At 42.5% G+C, this 19,940-nt stretch overlaps 1 long non-coding RNA gene across 3 annotated transcripts in view; it reads right to left on the reverse strand.

Annotated features, from left to right (window-relative positions):
* Window positions 1-276: 276 nt before the first annotated feature.
* LOC128854123 (uncharacterized) overlaps window positions 277-19,940 on the reverse strand; it is a 110,758-nt gene continuing 91,094 nt past the window's right edge. For 2 of the 3 annotated variants that reach the window (XR_008453037.1, XR_008453036.1), the window contains exons 2-5: window positions 3,423-3,635; window positions 2,024-2,129; window positions 965-1,082; window positions 277-410 (exon numbers count right to left, since the gene is read on the reverse strand). This is a non-coding gene — a long non-coding RNA (uncharacterized LOC128854123). Of the gene's footprint in view, window positions 411-964; window positions 1,083-2,023; window positions 2,130-3,422; window positions 3,636-8,578; window positions 9,510-19,940 lie in introns of those variants that run through there. The other variant, XR_008453035.1, reaches the window with a different exon arrangement.

Here is a 19,940-nt window from a genome sequence, read left to right on the forward strand (position 1 = left end):
ACCTCCTCTCCGTAGCCCTTCCTTTGTCCCAAGACTTTTCTGCATCTCTCCATGTGCCAATCATTCCTGATTTTCTCTCCCCTCTACACAGCTTTCTGTTCTCTGCCAAACTTCTTGTATAGGAAATTCAAACCATTCCCTGTACAAAGCCATTCCAATTTGGAGGTCTCCTTGCTCAAGCCTGCAGACATGACATTCTCAAGATGTCAATGGTCCTTTTTAATGTTTTTATTCCCCCATTTTCACTCACTGCTGTGAGAAACTTTACCGCAGCCCAGTGGATCTCCTTCCCTTTGTTGGAGCTGGTGGTGTCTGGAGTGGTTTCTGGGATGTGAAGGAATGATAGCTGTTCCTGATTGTGACTCGTAGCTCAGAAGGAAGCTCCATTGAGACACACTGGATGCACAGCCCTGGAGAGGAACAGCATAAAACCGAAGTGAAGAACTGCATTTGGGGCAACTGCAGGAATTTCTTAGAGGTAGCTAGTGATGGCAATAGTTGAAGCTTAGGATCTTCAGTACAGCTCTGATCTGTGCTGATTTCTTCAATTCCATGCTTTTCTGCTACACCTTTGATCTACCTTATGAAGTCTTTGTGTGCAAGTGTATGTTCCCTGAGTTGCCAGCCTGACAGCCCCTGATGACAGGTTGCTGATCCTAAGAATCACAGAGCTCTTAAGCCCTTTCTCATCCCTTCCAAACACATCCCTTTACTGTGAATGATGCAGTGAGCTTCTTACATATCTCTCTGTTGCCTGGTTACCTGGTTAACACTGATGACAAACGCTGGATGACAGTTTGTTTAACGCTGGTTCCTCCATGATCTGGGCTCCAGACTTCTCTGTGCCTAAATCCTGCAGTGTCAAGTCTTCAGATGCTCTTGTTCACAGTGCCTCTCTCTAGGAAGAAGCCTCCTGCATCCTATGTTTCATTTTAGTGTATCCTGTAATCCCTGATTGAATTACCTTGTCACATTGTCACAGACCAGCTTCCCGGGATCCCTCAAAAAAAACGCCCTATGATTTAATGCTTCCATTCTCAAGAAGGCTGTTGCAGGAAAGATGTTTTTTCTCTCCTCTTGCACTGTAAAGTAAATACATCAATATATCATTGATCCTTTACCTTACAAGCTCCTAGTCTCAAGGAGAGAGGTTTATCTTTATATGTTCGCATGTGACTTCATAAAGTAGATACCGTCTCACTATCCCAACTATAATATAAAGGAATAATGTTAGTAATAATGAGTGTAACTGCCAAAAGACTCCTTCCATCACTCACATGCAGGTGATGCCCTTTAAAACATAGGCCACCTCTCTTTCATGTACTTATCATGTTGAGCAAAATGTAGCTCCTATGTGTTCCCATAATAAAAGACATCTTTAAACCCAACTTTCCCTCTATCTTGAAAATTAGTTTTCATATTCCTTAGTTTTAGCTTCTTCCTGTGTTTTCATCCTTTGCAGAATCATTGGAGCTGTTGAGAGAATACATCCGCTTTTCTAACCCCAGAACTCCTCAGAGAAGACAACTCCAGTCACTAAAGTCTCCCCTGTTCTGGCCCAGTACTGATCTTATTGTACCTCCAACACTTCAGAAGATCTTCCTCCTCTAAGTATCAGTCATCTCACAGCCAAAAGCACTCTACTGCTGAGTGGCCTTTTGGAGAGAGGTGTCTCAGAGGCTGTAGGAGAGGCATTTGTCCAGCTGGCAAGCAGACTGACCAAAATATATTTTATTCTTCTGGTGATGAAGCCCAGAGCTTCTGGATGAATATGTGCTTAACTATTTATAATTGACCTTTGCACAAAAGAACATGAAATTTTTATAGCCTAAAGCCTCATTTATTAACTTTACTGGAGTGTAAAATATTGCTGTTTGCTATAAATTTGTACTACGACAAACAATATATATGCTAATTAGCGGCTGTGCAGCCATTCGGGGGCGTATGTGCTCACCAGTTTTTTGCAACAGGCAACAGAGAAGAATGGAATAGACAATTGACAATTGAGTAGTTTGATACTCACTGTTCAAACAATGAAGTCTGAAGAGGTGAATTAATGGTGTTCATTACAACGAGTCCATTTCCTTTTCATTTCCTTTATAAATTAGTCCAGGTAACATGCTGTGTCCCTGAGAGAGCAGATCAGAGGCAACCTGCTGAGATGCACCTGCAAAACCAATCTCTCTGGAGTTCTTTCATCAGTCCTTACTCAGCTTTCTCCTTCCTTTGCCTTCCTTCAGCCCACCCATTCATCTTCTCCATTCCACCTTCTCCATTTCCAATTTTTCCTTTTATCCTTTCCCCTATTTTTGTTGTTGCACTATTTCCCCTTTTCCTTTACTGTCCTGTCTCTCTTTTTCTTCTATTTTTCATAGAATCATGGAATGCTTTGGGTTGCAAAGGACTATGAAGGTCATCCATCCAAGCCCCCTGCAAGTGAGTAGGGACATTCAATTCAACTCTATCAGGCTGCCCATCCAACCTGACCTTGAATGTCTCCAGGTCTCCAGGGAATCTACCACCTTTCTAGGAAACCTTGCAAAAAAGTACTTGTTTTTAATCACAATAATATAAAAATATCAGCTCAAAAGTATCAACATCAAAGAAATTCTTTCACATTTTCCTTTGAAGTAGACAGGTATAAGCCCTACTCCGAAGCCCATGGGAGAGAATAATGTGCCCCAAAATATCATTTTCATGAGGCAAATTGACATATCTGGATTTTAACTTAAAATACTCTTTTTAGCATTTTTCAACTATCTTCTAACCATTTTACAAAGAAAAAAATATGCTTGTATTTAAGTTTTTTTGCTATCAATTCTATTGATACATTGAAATATCTTCATGGGACAAAATTCTGCATGTGAATCAGATCTATACTCTATCACAATGTTAAATAAAAACATCTCCCTAAGCCCACAAACTTTCCGCTTCCTGGGGAATGACATAAACCCTGCTGTGAAGCTGTCCTTGGGTATTTCTAAAGGTAAATAAACAACAAAATACTTCATTAACCAAACAGTCGTGTAGGGAAAAAAAGAGCTAAGTTCATCAATCTCTTTGAGTTTATACATATTAAAAGAAAAGGCTTCCTTTAATGACTCTTTTCCTATTTTTCTACATTAATTTTAACAAATTTTAAATGAACGCAATAATGTACCAAAAGCTTCAGGGTTTTTCAGTTCTAACACAAACACTTTGCAGAAAACACAGGATTTGCTCTCTTCTCAGTTAAAGACAGACTTTAAGTTAAAGATTGGGTCTCAGAGGAAAAATATTCCAATGAGCAGAATGTATGGTTTGGGGTTGAAATGTCTGTTGCTGTTATAGAGACATCATTTTACGTACAACAAAACAAGTGTCCCTGCTAGACCTCAGTTTACCCATAGAAGAAGGGAGGATGCAGCATTGCTATGACATACCTGAAGTAGAAGCAACTTTGAACCTCAAATATGATGTTTTCGGGGAGGTGAGAGGACAGATCTGGAGGGATGGATTCCTGTTGGAGTCTAGTCTCAACCTAGTGGAGCATAATTGTGGTCTGGGGGGTCTGACAAGGCAGAGGGCCACTCATTCTCCAGGCTGCACTATCACCAAGGCTTCAAACAGCACACGCGGTTTGTTTCAGGATGGAGCTGTGAGGAAAAGCATCAGCATGAGCAGAGATAACAGTGTTCAAACACCCACTGCCTTCAGAGATTATTTTTCAAATTGCTGTTCGTGAGAAAAATTATGGGCCAAATTGTCTGCTTATGTAGCTCATCTCAACTCCAACAGAGTTGTAGTAGGAGATACATCGACTGTATCCAGAGTAACCCCAGCTTTCCGTGTTCAAACAGCATGAGAACAGCTGAAAAAATGCATGAGGTTTTTATAAGCATGTTTGGAAGTCTTGTCTGTGTCCTCTCTATTTTAAATCTCCCATTGTGGTGGGATCATGGGGTTGGGGAGGGAGTTGTGGGGTTGGGGTGTTTTTTCACCTGCATCTACAGGAAAAAAGTACTGCATATTTACTTACACAACAAAATGACTACTCCTTAATACACCCCTTAAAGCATTGGATATTTACCTGAAAGACCAAAGTAAGTTGGTACCATTGGTCAGTGGGGTGAAGCAGAAGATGTCTGGGACAATTATGTACAGGATAACAATATGTAAGTACATTCCTATTAATCCTCAGTATCATAGAATCATAGAATGGTTTGGGTTGGAAGGGACCTTAAAGATGACCCATTTCCACCCCCCTGCCATGGGCTGGGACATCTCCCACTGGATCAGGTTGCTCAAAGCCTCATCCAGCCTGGCCTTGAACACCTTATTGACACTCTGTTTTACATGAAAATAAGCAGGAGATCACTGTGATCTTACTTGTACTTCTCCTTTTCGCAGCCTCAAAAGGGAGATGAATACTTAATGACCCAAATTCTTACTTTCATCAAGCATTGAACTGGACTAAATCAGAGATGTGGACCTGGCAACCCCAAACCCTTTCATCATGTATTGTTCACTACATTAAATTTATCAATAAAGAATTTAAAAGGTCCTCTCTTCCTTTTTATTGTCCTATAGGAACTTCATTATTCATGTCCATGCATATAAGCATAAACTGAGCTTTATGATCACTTTCATTCCATTCTTTTTGGCAAAAAAATATATCAGTGAAGGCATCATCATAAAAATATTTAACCAGTTCATACCAGGCATATAATGCCATTGATTTCAGTGGGGTTGTGGAATTTGGCTCACTGATGCTTCCCATGAAGTCCTATTCAACAAAGAATCTGGAAAACCTCCTTACTCGCACCTTACATGATCATGGTGTGGTGGCAAAGCTGTTAGGACACTTTCTTGTAGCGTAAAAGCTGCTGATTCAAACCTTTCTCCAGTCTTATGCAACCCTCCTGCTTCACCTCTTCCTGGGACAACGCAGCTGGAACTGGTGAAGGAGAAGATGCAGTGAACCTTGTATGCAGCCGTTGAAAGGCTCCTTTAGCACAGCTCCCATAATCCTGCTTTTGCACCAGGACTGCCTCATTCAATCCCTTCACCAGAGGCAGCTGAACGTAATGCCAAATGCTTTGTCATTCACTTTCAGTTGCAGAAAGTGGTCTTTATATGTAGTTTTATCCCCAGACAAATTAATAATGACTAAGATTGGAGTGGCTCAGCCAGCTTCAGCGCCGGATGGCTTTTCTGGATCATATTCAGCTCCTAACATGCCTGGCAACAGCATCCAGGTTTTAACTGTTGCGAGTGAAGGGACCGCTTGTCTTGACTTGTCCCACACAATGATTTTGCTGCCACTGCTAATATTTGAACAATGCGTTTGCCAATTACGTTAATACAAACAAGTCCCCTGAATCCCGAGGAAAGGCTGTGCAAACCCAAACTGAAAGAGATACTGGCGGTCTGGCTGCTCTGCAGAGACTCGTGCTACAAGGCAGGCAGAAACAAGACAAGGACAAGACAGAGTAGCGAGTCTTCTGCCAGAAGGCACAGCATGGCTCATCAGGCTTAGCTTGGCTAAGTGATGGGTGCCTCCTAAATCTCAGCCTGGGATGCAGACAGATACACGGGATATCAGCGATGCCTGGCCCGTGAAGTGCCTCCCAGAAGTCAAACAATGACTGCTTTGCTTTGATGTCTCCACACACATCCATTCTCAAATTTAATTTGTCCAGGTGAAACATGAAGACATTTTACACTTCTTTTCGACTTTGAAGTGATCCGCTCTAGTGCCAAAGCTTGACAGCCTTTTACTTCTCTTAACTGATTTCTTGATTAACCTGTCCTCTTAATCACTCATCTATGCCTGGTTTCACCCATCACAACCTGCCATAAGGCCCTGCTGATCTCTTGACCTCTAGTCTGAATAATCAAAACCTCCTTATCCAGGAGGAAAATATCACCCATGAGTGCTTAGAATGTGAGGTTGGAGGAAAAAAGCTTCCTCCAGGACACGGGGAAACAGTTGGAGTGTCTGGGGTGGAGAGAGGGCAGCATGAACTGAATGTAGGAATTCCACAAGGAATGTGGCCATGCATGGTAAGCTGGCAGATGGCAACGTTCATCTTTTTACCTCAGCGTCCCCATCTCAGTGGACAAGACCAGTGGAAATCATGCTCCTCTTTCAAAGCACATTGTGTTTCCTGCTCCCTTCCTACTCTGATCAGACCTGAAAGCAGAAAGTAGCCTTGGGAAGCAGGGAGAGCCTTAGTGCACTAAACCCTTCCAGTTCCTGTGCACACACGTGCATGCCCACGCGCATGTCCTCACATTGAAAATTGGCACAGCCTTTGCCACTGCTGTTCTTGTGAAACAGAAAATACTGCACAGCTGGTTTAACAGCCTTCATCAGTCCCATTTGGAGCTGTTTAGGAGCTAAGCCTCATTGTTACAGATATGCTCATAAACCTGTCATCATTAATTGCCACCTGCTGCCACCACAGTGCAGAGGTCATATCTCCAAGAAGGGGAAGGCCAGTTTCACCCCTCTTTATCCCCAAGACAGCACTGTTGGCCTTTTTGAAGTACCAGAAAATCTTCTTGCTGCCCTAAAGTTTGTGGTCTTCCTGTTCTTGTTTCAGCTCCAAATGCCCATCTCTCTCCAGCCATTTCCTAAATTATGCCTGAGCGGCCTTCATTTGTTTCCTTCTGAATATGTCCCAATATTGTAGTTTGAAAGTTCATCTCCAACCTGGCCATTATTGGCTTTGTCTTCCACTTAGAAACAACTGTGAAAAACAGGAGCAGAGAGAGGCAGGCAAGAGTCCTGAGAAAGAATAAACAAATTAAATGCCAGCTGAGCTCTGAAAGGCATTTTCTAACCCAAATAGAAAACACAGCTTGCCCTTTCATTTTAGATCAGAAATAGGTGGCTGTTACTTTTCTTTTGCTTTTTGTTTTCATTCTTCTGTATTTTTTTCCTTCCTAATGAAAAAAATTTTCCTTCATCCTTAAGAAACTCAGCAAGGTGTGGAAGGTATAGATGGAGGTGAATTTACAATGAAGTGACAAACTCAAATGGAGAGAGTACTAAGATGTGGCAGGCTGTCCCTGTCCATCACATTATTCCTCCCTCAAGTGAATTCTTCAGTGTTTCCCCTTGGCTGTCCTCCTCTCCCAGGCTCTCCTCACTCCTCAAATCAATCTCATGTCTGTGCTTTGGTCCTACATATTTTATCCCTCTTCTCTGCCTCGGACAAATGGCTCTGGTTTTCCGTAACATCTTTATGCAGCTTTTCTTTCTGAAAAATCCTCAGCCACAGATCCTTTCTCAGTTCACAAGATGCCCCATTCCTTCCCTATAATATTCGTTTTTATCAGCAACTTCATGGATCTAGAATTTTACCCAAGCATTAGATTGCTCATTTAAACCCCTAATTCTCTTTTCTGTCATTATAATGCTTTCTTCCCCATTGCCATCTCACACAGGCAATCACCTGAAGGTTCCCTTCACCTTTAGCCCATGCTTCTCCCTCCGTGAGCTACGCTTTGCTGTAGCTTTTCCCCTTCTAGTCATTCAGTCTCCTCTCAGTCTTTTCTATATTCAAGAGTAACACCAGCTTGAAGATACTCTTTCGCTTCAGGGTCCGCTGGTTTGCTGGCATTATATGCACCATCACACCTCACTTTTCTCTCTGGAACTCACTAAAGACATCTCCTGGGTGACCTCCAGTCAGCTTTGTTCTCCAGTGCACTATCCATGCTGTGTTTTCAAATCCCAGCACATACCTAAGGGAGTTTCTTTCCTCACGCAATCTCTCTCCCAGCAGTTGGCTCCTGAAGCATGAGATTTAAGGAAACGGACGTTATAAAAACCTCACTTGCAGGAGAAATGCAAGCAAAACTCAGCTCAGGTCAGCATGTTGTATGAGTGAGCACCAGGACCAGCTGGACAAGAAGGAGGGTGAGAGCTTCATCACTGCTGAGGCAGAAGTCAGACAAGTGTCCAGATGAGGTTTGCAAGGAAACGCACTGATAGATTCTTAGGCAGTCAGATATGAGTGTATAGATGTATTGGTAGATAATAGATGTATAAATACCGCTTACAGATTCTCTTCCTTTCTCCACTCTCTTGCAGTGCACCTGCAAACAGATCTCAACAGCTCAAGTGACAGGGCTCTCTGGGGACTCTGAAGACATCTACCCATGCCTCAGGAGACCTTATTTTCAGTCTTATCTCCTATGAGCCTTTAAGCTCCAGAGTGCAATAGGTTGGTATAAAGAGAGGTGTTTCTGTACACCCTGTTTTAAAGATACATTCAAGGCCAATAAAAAGACCCTTATGAAAGTCTACAGTGAGAGCGATTCTTTCACACCAATGTATCAGGAGCAGCTTGTTTGAGAGCAATGTAAATGGAAGGATAATGGGCTTTCCTGTAGGTCTAATTAAGAAAAACACTGATATATGTTTTTTCAACAGGGCGTTTCTTCAAGGGTTAAGTAAGTTCCTACAGTTTCCTTACTTTGAGTTTACCCATAGCCATTTGCAACCCAGGGGAGGAAGGTATATATTCCTTGTCCCCCATCAAGGCTTGAGAAAAGCGGAAGAAAATATAGAAAACTATGAAATTACCTGGTTCCTGTGTCCAGCTTTGCAAAGACAGGACATATTGCACTCTCTTCCTGCTGGTACAAGACTGGCTGGCCAGTGCTCTGAGTTAGTAAGGCTGATTATTACTTCCTTGAGCATTCAGAGCCTCACAGACGTCTGCAGACCTCCTCAAGAGCCCAGTGGAACATTTAAAAGAGAAGCTGCACCATTTTCTTTTAAAGAGCTGTTGTTCTGTCTCCAGCTAAAGTGCAGTTGTAGCTCACTTCGGGAAGGCAAAGCCTCCTACTGCTGTGTGGCTATGCTACTTCAGACTGGAGTCCTTGGGGAACCATCATAAACACACGTGAGACAGCCTAATAACCCAGGCAACATTTCAGCAGTCCTCCTCCTGCATGGGAAGAGGATGGTCCTGGCACAGCCAGGATACAGCCTACAGTGTCCCATCAACAGTGCCCCAAGGGATGGTCACTTCACGTCATCCTCTTCAAGGATTCTCTGAATTGGGCACCAGCAGAAAGTTATTTCTCTTTCCCCAAATTACTGAGCACTTGAGCAGAGCCAGCTTACAGATATTTTTCATTCAAGTAGCAGCTCAGGGAGCTGCTCTGCCCTGTGCTGCTGTTTAGTTCGGTGGCATCTGAAGAGGCTGCAGTCACTCTGGCTCCTTGGCTTTTCATTCGTCCCCCACAGCCCCTTTATGGTCCCTGCAGACTCCTCTGGCTGCCTCCTCCCATGCGTGCAATGATGCTGCCAGGTCTCAGCAGCAGCAGAGATGCCTCCTGAAAAAACAGCCTGGGTGTTTCTCTAGACATTTGAGATGCCTACCACTAAAACCACCCACTCATAAATCCACGCCCCAGATTTATTATCTACTGCATGACAGTCATCTTCAACAGCTCATTCCTGACTCCTTCAACTCGATAACCAAAACAAATGTCTTACAAGAACTGTAATCCTGGGCTTCCCATTGCAGTGACACTAGAAAATACACAGAAAAGGAAGGGGGGGGAGAAGAAAAAAGTTAAAAGTTAAAAAAATCAATCTTCAAGTCTTGCACACCACTAACCATAGCAACAGCAGGATTGTAACGCTGCAACCTCTGTCCTCTCAGCACTTTCTCCCCAGGGGAGAAGATTCCTCATCGTGTTGTCTGTTAAGTAGGGGACCAAGAATGTGGTGATTCACTATGGTGACTGCTTCTAACTTTGGAAGGACTTTCATGATATTTCTTGGTCTTCTGAAAAATTCCAGCCCTTAGAGTCATGGTATTTTTTATTCATCAAATCAAGTTTTCTTATTTTCTCTTTTAAATATATTAATATTTTATTTCTTGTAAAGATGTTTCTTATGGGTCTACGATGTTCAAAAATTAGTAAGGAAATTAAAACAGCCAAAGAGACAGAGGAGAAAGATATAGAAACACTAATTATTTACGAGCTTTTTCACAAAATATCATTTTTCTTATAATAAGCTCTGGATTTTTTGTGAGTCTGCCACTTTATTATTGACGCCGGAAGCATGACTACCTATTGCCAACAGTTCAGCTTACTCTCAGCATTAAATACTAGCTGTAGTAATAAGGATGAATTGGTAGGATGGTATCATAGCCCATATAACGATCTCATTCAAGATACCATCCAGAGCCTCTGTGGGTCTGGCAATGATCATAAGGGCCAGGGAAACATCAGACAGGGAATCATCCCAAAAGCATCACCTTCTGACAGGGCTGGTGGGGTTGAGGTATGGCAGTTTCAGTAGCCAACAGCCCCGGAGAGAGCAACGGAGATGCCACCTTTCATTCTCTGGTAATGATTAATTATTCACTTAAAACTAGGTTTCATCACCTGGCTTTGTGCCCATAGGAAGCCACTCTGTGAGCCCTGTTTCTGTGCTCATTGTCACACTCTAATCCTAAACAAACATGCAGGAAAATGATAACATCCATCAAATGACCATACAATGTTAAAATCAATTGCAGGGTGTATTTTTTTTTAACAGCACTATTGAATAAATTAAGCAGGTAGCAGAGCAGTAACCTTGAGATAAATGATTAGGTGGTTTTACTTTTTATTTGGAAAAAAAGGATGACACAGTTTTATCTTATTTATAATAAGTCATTGACATAATAAAACACTCCCATCACATCAGTATTCATTTCTGCAAATAGAGCGCTGACGTTTTATAATATTAACATGTGTTATAAATGTCACTGATATATTAAGATTTTCAGTCTCTCTAACCAAAAATACAGAGAGATGACTGAGGAAGAGATGACTAATTCTAAGAGATTAAAGAGAACATTTTCTCATGCAATTAAATCATCTTCTGGTGATTGTGATTTGAAGGAAACATATGAAAGTCCGTTTCTGTGACTGCAATTTTTAACACTGGCACAGAATGACCCAGGGCACCGAATAACTGGTATATCAGGAAAACTTAGGCGTGTTGGGAAAAGCAGGTGTTGGTGAGCTATGGGGCAGACTGTGCATGGTAGTGTGTCTACACCTACTGGGGCAGTTTATACTCCTCTAAACCTTGAACTGTGCCTTTCAGAGTCTCCTTGCACTGAGATAACATGGCCTGGACCAGGGCTGGAGATCTTCCTCCTGTGCCTTAGGACACAGAGCCAAAGTTCAAAAAAGATCACTTTCTTCCTTAGTGGAGGAGTATGAACAACTGCAGGGAGTTGAATGCTGAATGGGACATTTGGTGGCCGTGCTCTGTTCCTGGGCATGCCGGTCTGTTGGCACAAGCTGTTCTTCCAGCCGTGTGGAAGGGTTCAGCTGACAAACAACAATATAACTAGAACATGCCAGGGAGATCCAGGGCCGGGATTTGGCCTGTATTGCAACAAAAACCCAAGGGATGAGTTGTCAACAGGGCTAGATCCAGGGATGTGAGCTTTAGTTAATGACTCGGTGATAAATGATGAGCAAGAAATTAAAGACTCCCTTGACACCATGACTAATTCTTTCTGAGAACACCTCGCTTAAGTTCCTGGGTCCCATCAAGCTTTCACTGAACTTACAGATCCTGTCACGCATTGGGTTCACAACAGAGCTCTGTGCTAACCAACAAGTAGTTTAGGTTTCAAACCCAGCAGCATCTGGGAGGAAATCCAGAACTGAAGATACTTGTGAGCAATTTTGCTCTTCAAGTCTGAACTTTCTACATAATCCAACCTGAGAATTTCATCCCATGATTTTTGTATTACACCTGTAATGTCTGCCTGTCTTACTATTTTTATCAGAAGGGGCTATTTGTGTTTTGTAAAAGGTCAATACACAATTTTTACACTAGCAGTTTGTGAGTCAGTTATGGGGACCTTTCTTTTAACAAACAACTAAAGCAGCGTAGTCCTGAAATGCATTCTCTTCCAGCTGTTTAAATGACATTTACATTTAGTTACTTCTCCTCCTACGTGGAAATAACGTATATTCGTACAATGAGTCGTTTCCACAGAAAGCTTACAGTCTGGTCAGGGAAAAGAAAAAAGAAGCCAGGAGCAAACAGATAAGGGGCTGACCGGGAGCCACACAGGTTGGAGTCACGAGGGGGCCAGCAAGTAAGGTTTCCTGAGGCACAGGCTAAATCTAAAGATAGCTGTTACTTTGACTGTCAAAATCTGATTACAGCAATGCACTGCAGTTTCCCCCACCAAAAAAAAAAAAGGTTCTGACTGCAAGAGGTTGGGAGAAAGGAAGCAAACCGTAAATCATTTTTATGTATCTCTATCTATGGATATATCTGCAGCCGTATCTATCTGCCTGACTATCAATCTTTCTTAACCTCCTCTTTTCCACGGAGATGCAGACATCTTCAAAATGTTTTCACCAGCTCCCCTAACAAATGACACAGACATCTCCAAATTTCAGTTCACAAGAGAGAAACTGCGTATACTTTATGTTATTCATTTATATTCAGGGAAACGGTTCTGGTGTAATTATGCCTGAATAGCTACAGGGGTAGAGAAGGCCTAAATAAATGTATTCCTAGACAATTGGAGTAACGAGTTTTAATTAGGTTTGCATCTTCTTCCAGTTCCATTTTGCCAGTGTCACTACTCATAGTCTTTGAATGGGAGCAGGCAATGGGAAATGAACCTAGAAAACACGTTCTACAAACACCTTGTTGACCTTCAGCCGTTACATCCTTAGTTATTGCAGAAGCATTTGTTTAAGGGTAATTTGATCATGGGAATCCTCCCAGGGTTACTGCTGCTACAGGTCTTGAAAGGGGTCTGGCAGGGTTTATTTGTGTCACTTGTCAGGGTTTCCTCTCTCGGGAGTCCCAATTACAGTGGCGTCAGGGAGGTATAAATTTAAATCTCCGGGCTCCATGCATCTCTGCAGATGAACTCATTGGTGGCTATGAGAACCGTTCCTATTATAAAATATCACATGAAATGACAGAGACCTTGGACCGCTGAGAGCAGAAAATACAATAAACATCCCACAGAGAGGAAATGAATCTCCCCCCCAACCCGCTTTTCCTTTTCACTCCGCTGCATAATAACAGCGAGTGTTTGGATGGCAGGGGGCTGCCGAGGCCACGGCTGAGAGAAGGAGGGAGAAGCAAAGGCAGCAGAAATGGAGATTTTGTACTTACTAAAGCAAGTTATTTTTCAACCTGTGCTCAGCTTTAAAGTTCACCACTGAATTATTAAGTGTGGCAGGCTTAGAATCTGCTTCAGCAAATAACACCTATATTTCTTTGGGAAAGTTTGGAAGCCCAAAACGTGGGATTGTGGGGAAAGCAAAGTGTGTAGACTCCAGTGTATAGACTGGAACCAGCTGCCCTCATACCATCCACAAGAAGTGGTCCACCACCCAGAGATCTTCACTTTGTCACTGTGGGCTGCTTGCCTCTCGTCTCAGCCTAGCTGGCACCTGACGGTGGGGAAGACGAGATAATGTTGGAGTAAGCAGCGAGAGAAGCAGACAGAACAGATCATAAGATCTGGACTTACGTGAACGTTCCTCCTCTAAAACAAAGGTGAGGATTAACAGACCAATGGGAAAAGAAAAAGTAGGGAAACAGCTCATCTTGCACTTATCTAGGTGTTGCCAAAAAAATCCAATTTTGCAAACAGAAGACATCCAAACATGAATATTCACAACAGAGGGTAGAAACATCATCTTTTCACTCTTATCCACAAGCCCTACACAGCTTAAACAAGTCACTGCATAGTAACAGACCCTACTGATCTCTACAAATAGTAATCTCTCATTTATCCTTTGACTGCAGGTGACATATTTACTATTGCTGACTTGGAAGAATAAGATCTTGAGTTTCCAGAGTGGTTACAACACTGGAATGAGGTAAAGGCTCAGAGCTGCTCTTCTAGACAAGTTGCAAACTCAGGCCAGCATCACTGAGAAGGTGGTGTTTGATTCATGCTGTGAAGATTTCTTTTCCTACTGAAGTGTTGAAGACTTAATTATGTTTTTAGCTGATAGCTTAGATTCAGAAGCACAAGCAGTATTGTACAAACAAGGAAGCTGACTCAACGAGACACCCAAGACAGCCCAGCCCAGCCCCTTCGAATGCGTTGCACAGATGATTACTTTTCCTACAACATTAAAAACTGAAACAACATGAAGGGTTCGTATGTTTCACAATGAATTCTGATTTATCAAACATGATTTAGTGCATTATGAATATGGATGTGATTTCTAAAAACAAAAGGAAGTTCATGTGGTTCATCCTTCTTTAAAAGATTAATTGAAACTCAACACAGCAGTAACAGCAACACAAATGTGTTGTGTTTTAAGTCAGGAAATACAGAAAAGGAGTGAGGGAAGAGAAAAATTGGAAAAGTCAGGTGAGCTCAAACAGGACTGACTATGCCCAGAGTTTTGCTGGAGTCTTATACAGCAAACGCAGTTTTAGGAGGGAACAGAGTTGTCTAGAATCTATCTTGACATTTATTATTAACCCTTATGCTTTAATTTACTCCTAGAAACCAGAAGCTCAAATTTGAGGGAGGGAGTTCCACCTCAGCCATACTATTTGTCTTTTCCCTTTTGTCTCCAGACACAGCCCTCAAGGTTTGGCATCAATTCGCATCTGCAGGAACCACACTGGAGGTTCTTTATCACAGCAGGCATCCCAGAGGCCAGCAATCTTCTACCAGCTGGTTAAGCTGGCTTTATAGCTGTATTACATGGGAAAAAGTGCATAAAGGAGTAATTAGAGGACAAAAGAAGGCCCAGTGCAGTTCTACCAGGACTGCCTGGAGATGAAAAGACAGCGTTTTCGGAGTGTGGAGCTGGATGCAAAGAGTAAAGTTTTACACTGAAGGCTGGTGATAATGATGAAATCATTCGAGAGGTGGTTGCAAACCTATCAAGGGTATAGTTGGACAGGTAGGATCTTGGACATTAGACACACAGGTGACCTCCAGTCATAGCTAAGACCAAAATTCCTTTTTTTTTGTATGAAAGGACAATGAAACTTTTCTTCAGAGCAGCTTTAAGGTGCTCCACATAAAGCAGTTTAAACACAGCCAGTGATCATGTTTCCATGTTGTGGACAAGAGAGAAGAGCTACTCCTGTTGACAAGGCCTTATACCTCTAAGCAATATCATATTTATCAAGATAGCACTCTGTCTAAGCATACAAGGTCTCCTATGCTCATCACCATGGTATCTGAGTGTCTCATTTATTACAGAAACAAACAACTCACTTCAGAAAGGAGTTAAGGTTGCTAAGTGACAACAATGTACTTACTTACCACATCATTTGCAAAACCCTCACACTTAAAAGCAAGGAAATGAATGATTAAGGACTCCTGAAACCCTATACTGCCCACATAATAAATCTATTTTTAGTTGAGCACAAAGCCGTGCACTTTTTATTTTCGCAAAACAACCTCATGCTTCACCTGTGGATTGTTTTCTTTTTTGTTTCCCCTCTTTTATGTGATATTTTTATTGCATTGGTTTTGGTGTACAAACATTTTCTTTTAAGGAATATTCATAAGTGGCAAATATGATTAGTTAGTTAAAATATTTCTAATCACCATTATTTTTAGGTAATACTGCATTTATAATTGGTGAACATGTGTCCATTTTATGAAAAAAAATTCCATAATATTGCTTTTCAAATAAACAATCACTTTGTATGTGCGTTTCAGATTTTTTTTAAAAAAGGCTTTGTTTTCTGTTCAAATTCTACAAGTGATCATATAAAGGTATCTCTCTTGAGTCAGAATTAAGACTGCTGAGATGTCTTAAAACATGCTTTCTATTGTATTGACAAAACAGTTTACGTAAAATCCAAGTTCACCTAAAGTCAAGAAGAACTTTGACATTGCCTTTGGATGGGCCAGGATTTCACCCTTTATATATTTTATGTAGGCAATAAATGATGTATGATGCTCTTAATTATTTATCTCCTGGCTTTTAAGCACTTGGGTTTTGTACCTAATGCAACGGGAACAACTGGGGCCGAGGGAGTAATGCGGTTACTTAATTTTAACTTGTTTGAGGAACAAAACTGCTGTTTGTTTCAAAAATTTCCTACAACACTCACATATTTTTTCTGCTTTTCTATCTTTTACTTTTGTGTGGGTAAATTAAGATTCAGGTCCTGGCTTCATTTCATGTAGACCAGACCTGGATAGCTTAGAAAGATATGAATCGACATCACCAGAGGAAGGTCCCGCATGCTGGGAAGTTGTACCTGAATCGGCTGAAATAAGTACCAGTTGGTTAAACTCAAGTTGTGATCAGCCCTGGTTTCACTGGTAATATCTGGAACATCACATCCTTCTCCTCCTACTGCCTTTGATATTGCCAAGGAAGATACCTCCACTGGGGATATGTATAAGTCCAGATCCTCGGCCAGTGACAGTTCAAGCTGCTTTCCGAGCCATGCCATGATCCAGATTTCCATGCAGTAGTCAGGGTGCAAAAGAGAGGGCAGATTAAAAGAAATGCTCTCCTTCCCTCATCCCTGACGTGACAGTCAGTACTTGCAGGAGAGTTTCGAATGGACTCTGTGTTCACTGAGCTGTGCTCTCACAAAATGTGGCCACTCGCCTTGAGATCTAAATGGGAGCTGAGTAATGTCACTTTGCTTGCTGGAAGAATTAGTCAATGACAAAAGTGTAGCCATGGCAGCTCTTCTCCATTAGCTTCCTCTTTCCTCCAATAATATCAATTATGGAAGCTCTAGCTGAAGGTTTCAAATAATAACTATTTCTCTACAATGTTACTATTTTTGCACATAAAAACGCCTTTTGCATGAAACACTGTCAAGGTCTAATCTAATCTATTTATCTGTATTTATGAGGCACTTATCTTCTGCCGCATCTAAACACTCCACATGGATTAATAGACAGCACTATCACCCAAATATCACATTGTTTCTGTGCTTTGCAACCCAGTGTAAAATCTCCCAGGCTAAAAACTTTCCTCTTGGATCCCATGTAAAAAGAAAAGCATGATGAAGACCATGACAGAATCACAGAATCACTAGGTTGGAAAAGACCTCTAGGATCACCGAATCCAACCATGACCGTGCAGGGATCTAGAAAAACACTATGCACCAAAACCTGTTGTCAAAATACTTGCTGATATCAGTGGATTTGACACCAGCAGAGTTTTTAAGGCTGTCCCTGCTTGGTGTTTCAGGCATTTATACCCAGCCTAGTACTGCTGTTTACGTCATTAAGGTAGGAACTTGGCCTCCTCTCCTTCTTGGTATGGTTAGTGTCCCCAGCTTCATGCTGTCCTCTCTGGCTGCGAGCGCATTTAGAGGACAATTGTATCTTGAAAGGGATCCCAGCTGTGGGTTTGCTGTAGCAAAGAAGGAAATTGTCGTTGCCAATCTGCCCTAAAGCTGCTTGGTGCTCTCAGTGCAAACCTGGGATGGATTTGGTCTAATCAAATGGCACTACACTTTCCCCTATAAGAGAAAGCACCTTCTGGAAATACTCCTTGAAGAAACCATGAACTTTTTTCTGCACCCTGGACAGGGAGATAGAAAAGGGAGATAGAAAAGGGAGATCAGGAAAGATCCCTGTCCCTCTGCTTGGGGAGGACACAAACAGTAGATTCTGAACCACTGCCTCTGGAAAAAGCCTTCCAGGACTTCAGGGTCTGCCCTCGCTTTGCTGAGCTTTGCTGTGATTCAACAGACTCAGTATCCAAACAAACAAAGATTTAGCTGAAACATAAATAAAGGCAGAAGCTGCAAATTCCCCTCTCCCCTTCCAAGGGATTTGTCTAATTTGTATTTTTAAGATTAGATTTGCCTCTGATGAGTACTTACGAGACAGAATAGAGAGAAGCGTGTCTTGTTCAACATCTCCTTCTTGTCTATCCTCTACCACAAAGAGCATTTTCAAGGCAGCAAAGGGCCTTATGCCCCTTTCTCTTGAATTCTGTCTCCGTACTGTGATACGGCTGGACAACAGAAAAAGAAGGGAAAAGTGGAGCGAAAATATCAGCCTTTAACACAGCAGCAGATAGATGTAATTTTAACATTAAAACAGAATAAATTTCCAGTTCTTCCTTTCCTTCATCTTTAATTTCCCTAAATGAGACACCTTCTGTGATGAATTCTCCCCAGGCAAAATAAAATGGGGTTTTCCTCTGATTTTGGCTGGCTGGGTCAAACCAAACTGCCTGACGAGGCCCATACATCCCGGGGCAGGCAGAAGGAATGGGAGAACGGGGAAGAGGGAGAGCTGGACAGCACAGCAGGAAAATTAAATCCTGCTTATAGAACGGAGAAAATGAAAGGGTTTTGGTAAGGGGGAGATAAGGATGATTCTGCTGCCAAATTCCTCATGAGAGATGGTGTTGTGTGGGAGAGAGAAAGAATCGCTTAACGAGAGGAAGAATTGCTTAGCAAGAGGTAGAAGAAAAAGAGGTTGTAAAAAGAAAGGCTGAGTGCCCTGTGGTAGAAACGCAGGTATCCAAACCGAGCTAAAAGCAGACGCAGGTTTCTCAGCCACAAGAGAAGGCCCTGTTCAGAGCAGCTGTCACTATAATCTCCTAATAGGAAATAATTGGGATTCTGTCTCAAACCACAAAGCCTCGAATTAGCCAGTGCAGCCTCCACCAGGAAGCATCTGCTGCCATCTCCAATGGCAAGAGCTCAACGCCCACCGCATCCAGCCTGCTCCTTCCACCTGCCAACTGGCAGGCAATGCGTGCTCCACCCCAAGCATCCTGCATCTGCACGAGGGCGAGGGCCCAGAGGGAGACCAGGGAGAGGCAAGAGGAGAGTGAGAGCTAACAGTGGCCTTGAGGGTCAAGGTCGTGGCTGGGATGCGAGGGAGTCATGGTTTGGGGTGACCAAGGAGAGCAGGTAACAGTGAGAGGATGGGAAAGAGATGACTTGGAGAGACAGCTCCTCTCTCGAGCACGGCTCAATAGGCGCTGTTCCAATATCACGTGGTGTAAAGGGCCCTGAGAAAGATGGCTGGAATTAGTGTTTTTTGCTGATTATGCTAACAGCTCCTTCACGCTGTTCATACGCTCGTGTATAATTAAGATGGGGTTTATTATTTTTTTTTGTTTTACATAACAAGGGGAATGGGGGAAATAGTGACAATGGAAAAGAATGATGAAAAGGACACTTGAGTCTTTTGGGGTGTTTTTTGTTGGGTGGGGAACCAGGAAAAAATGGCAATGGAAATATTTGAAGCAGCAAAAGGTGACTCCCCATTGAACCTTGGCTGGTGATAGGGAGTGAAATTTTTGCTTGCCAAAGGACAAGTCTTCCAAGAGAGCCAGAGGACCAGGCCATGGTATGGTCGTTTTGCTTCCTCACATCTTGGAACTAGATGATCTTTAAGGTCCCTTCCAACCCAAACTATTCTATAACTATTCTATGATCTTCCCGTGGGTTGAATGTACCAATCTTGAGGGTTGAACATCACCAGTGACATCCCAATCCTCTCCATGCCTGTTTGTGCCATTCAGCTGGCAAAACTAGGGTGGACATCTCCTGGTCAGCTTGGCTTCCCCACTCCCTGAGAGTCCTCAGCCACCACAACGCAGGTAGAGCCAATTGGAAAACTGAAAGTGAGACAGGGATTCAGCCCATCAGTCAAGCGTGTGTTTGGCAAACCCGCTGCAGCCAACGCACCAGACACAAATCCTCCCAGGAGGTCTGCGTTTTGTGAGCAATCAGGGGATGGGTGATGCTTTGAAAACCACAGGGCTAGACTTTTGTGTAGACATGATCTGTAGAGAAAAGTCTGAAAAGACCATCAAATTAATTGATTACAACAAAATACGCCATGCGCAGTGATGCACGCTACCTTCCCTTCTGCATGCTCCAGGCTTCCTTCTTGCCATTCACCAAAGTACTAAAGCTCTATAAATGCGGATTGGAGACACTGTGTGAAGTAATTTTTATTGCC

This window comes from Cuculus canorus, chromosome 19 (genome assembly GCF_017976375.1).
Source record: "Cuculus canorus isolate bCucCan1 chromosome 19, bCucCan1.pri, whole genome shotgun sequence".
NCBI classification, from domain to species: Eukaryota; Metazoa; Chordata; class Aves; order Cuculiformes; family Cuculidae; genus Cuculus; species Cuculus canorus.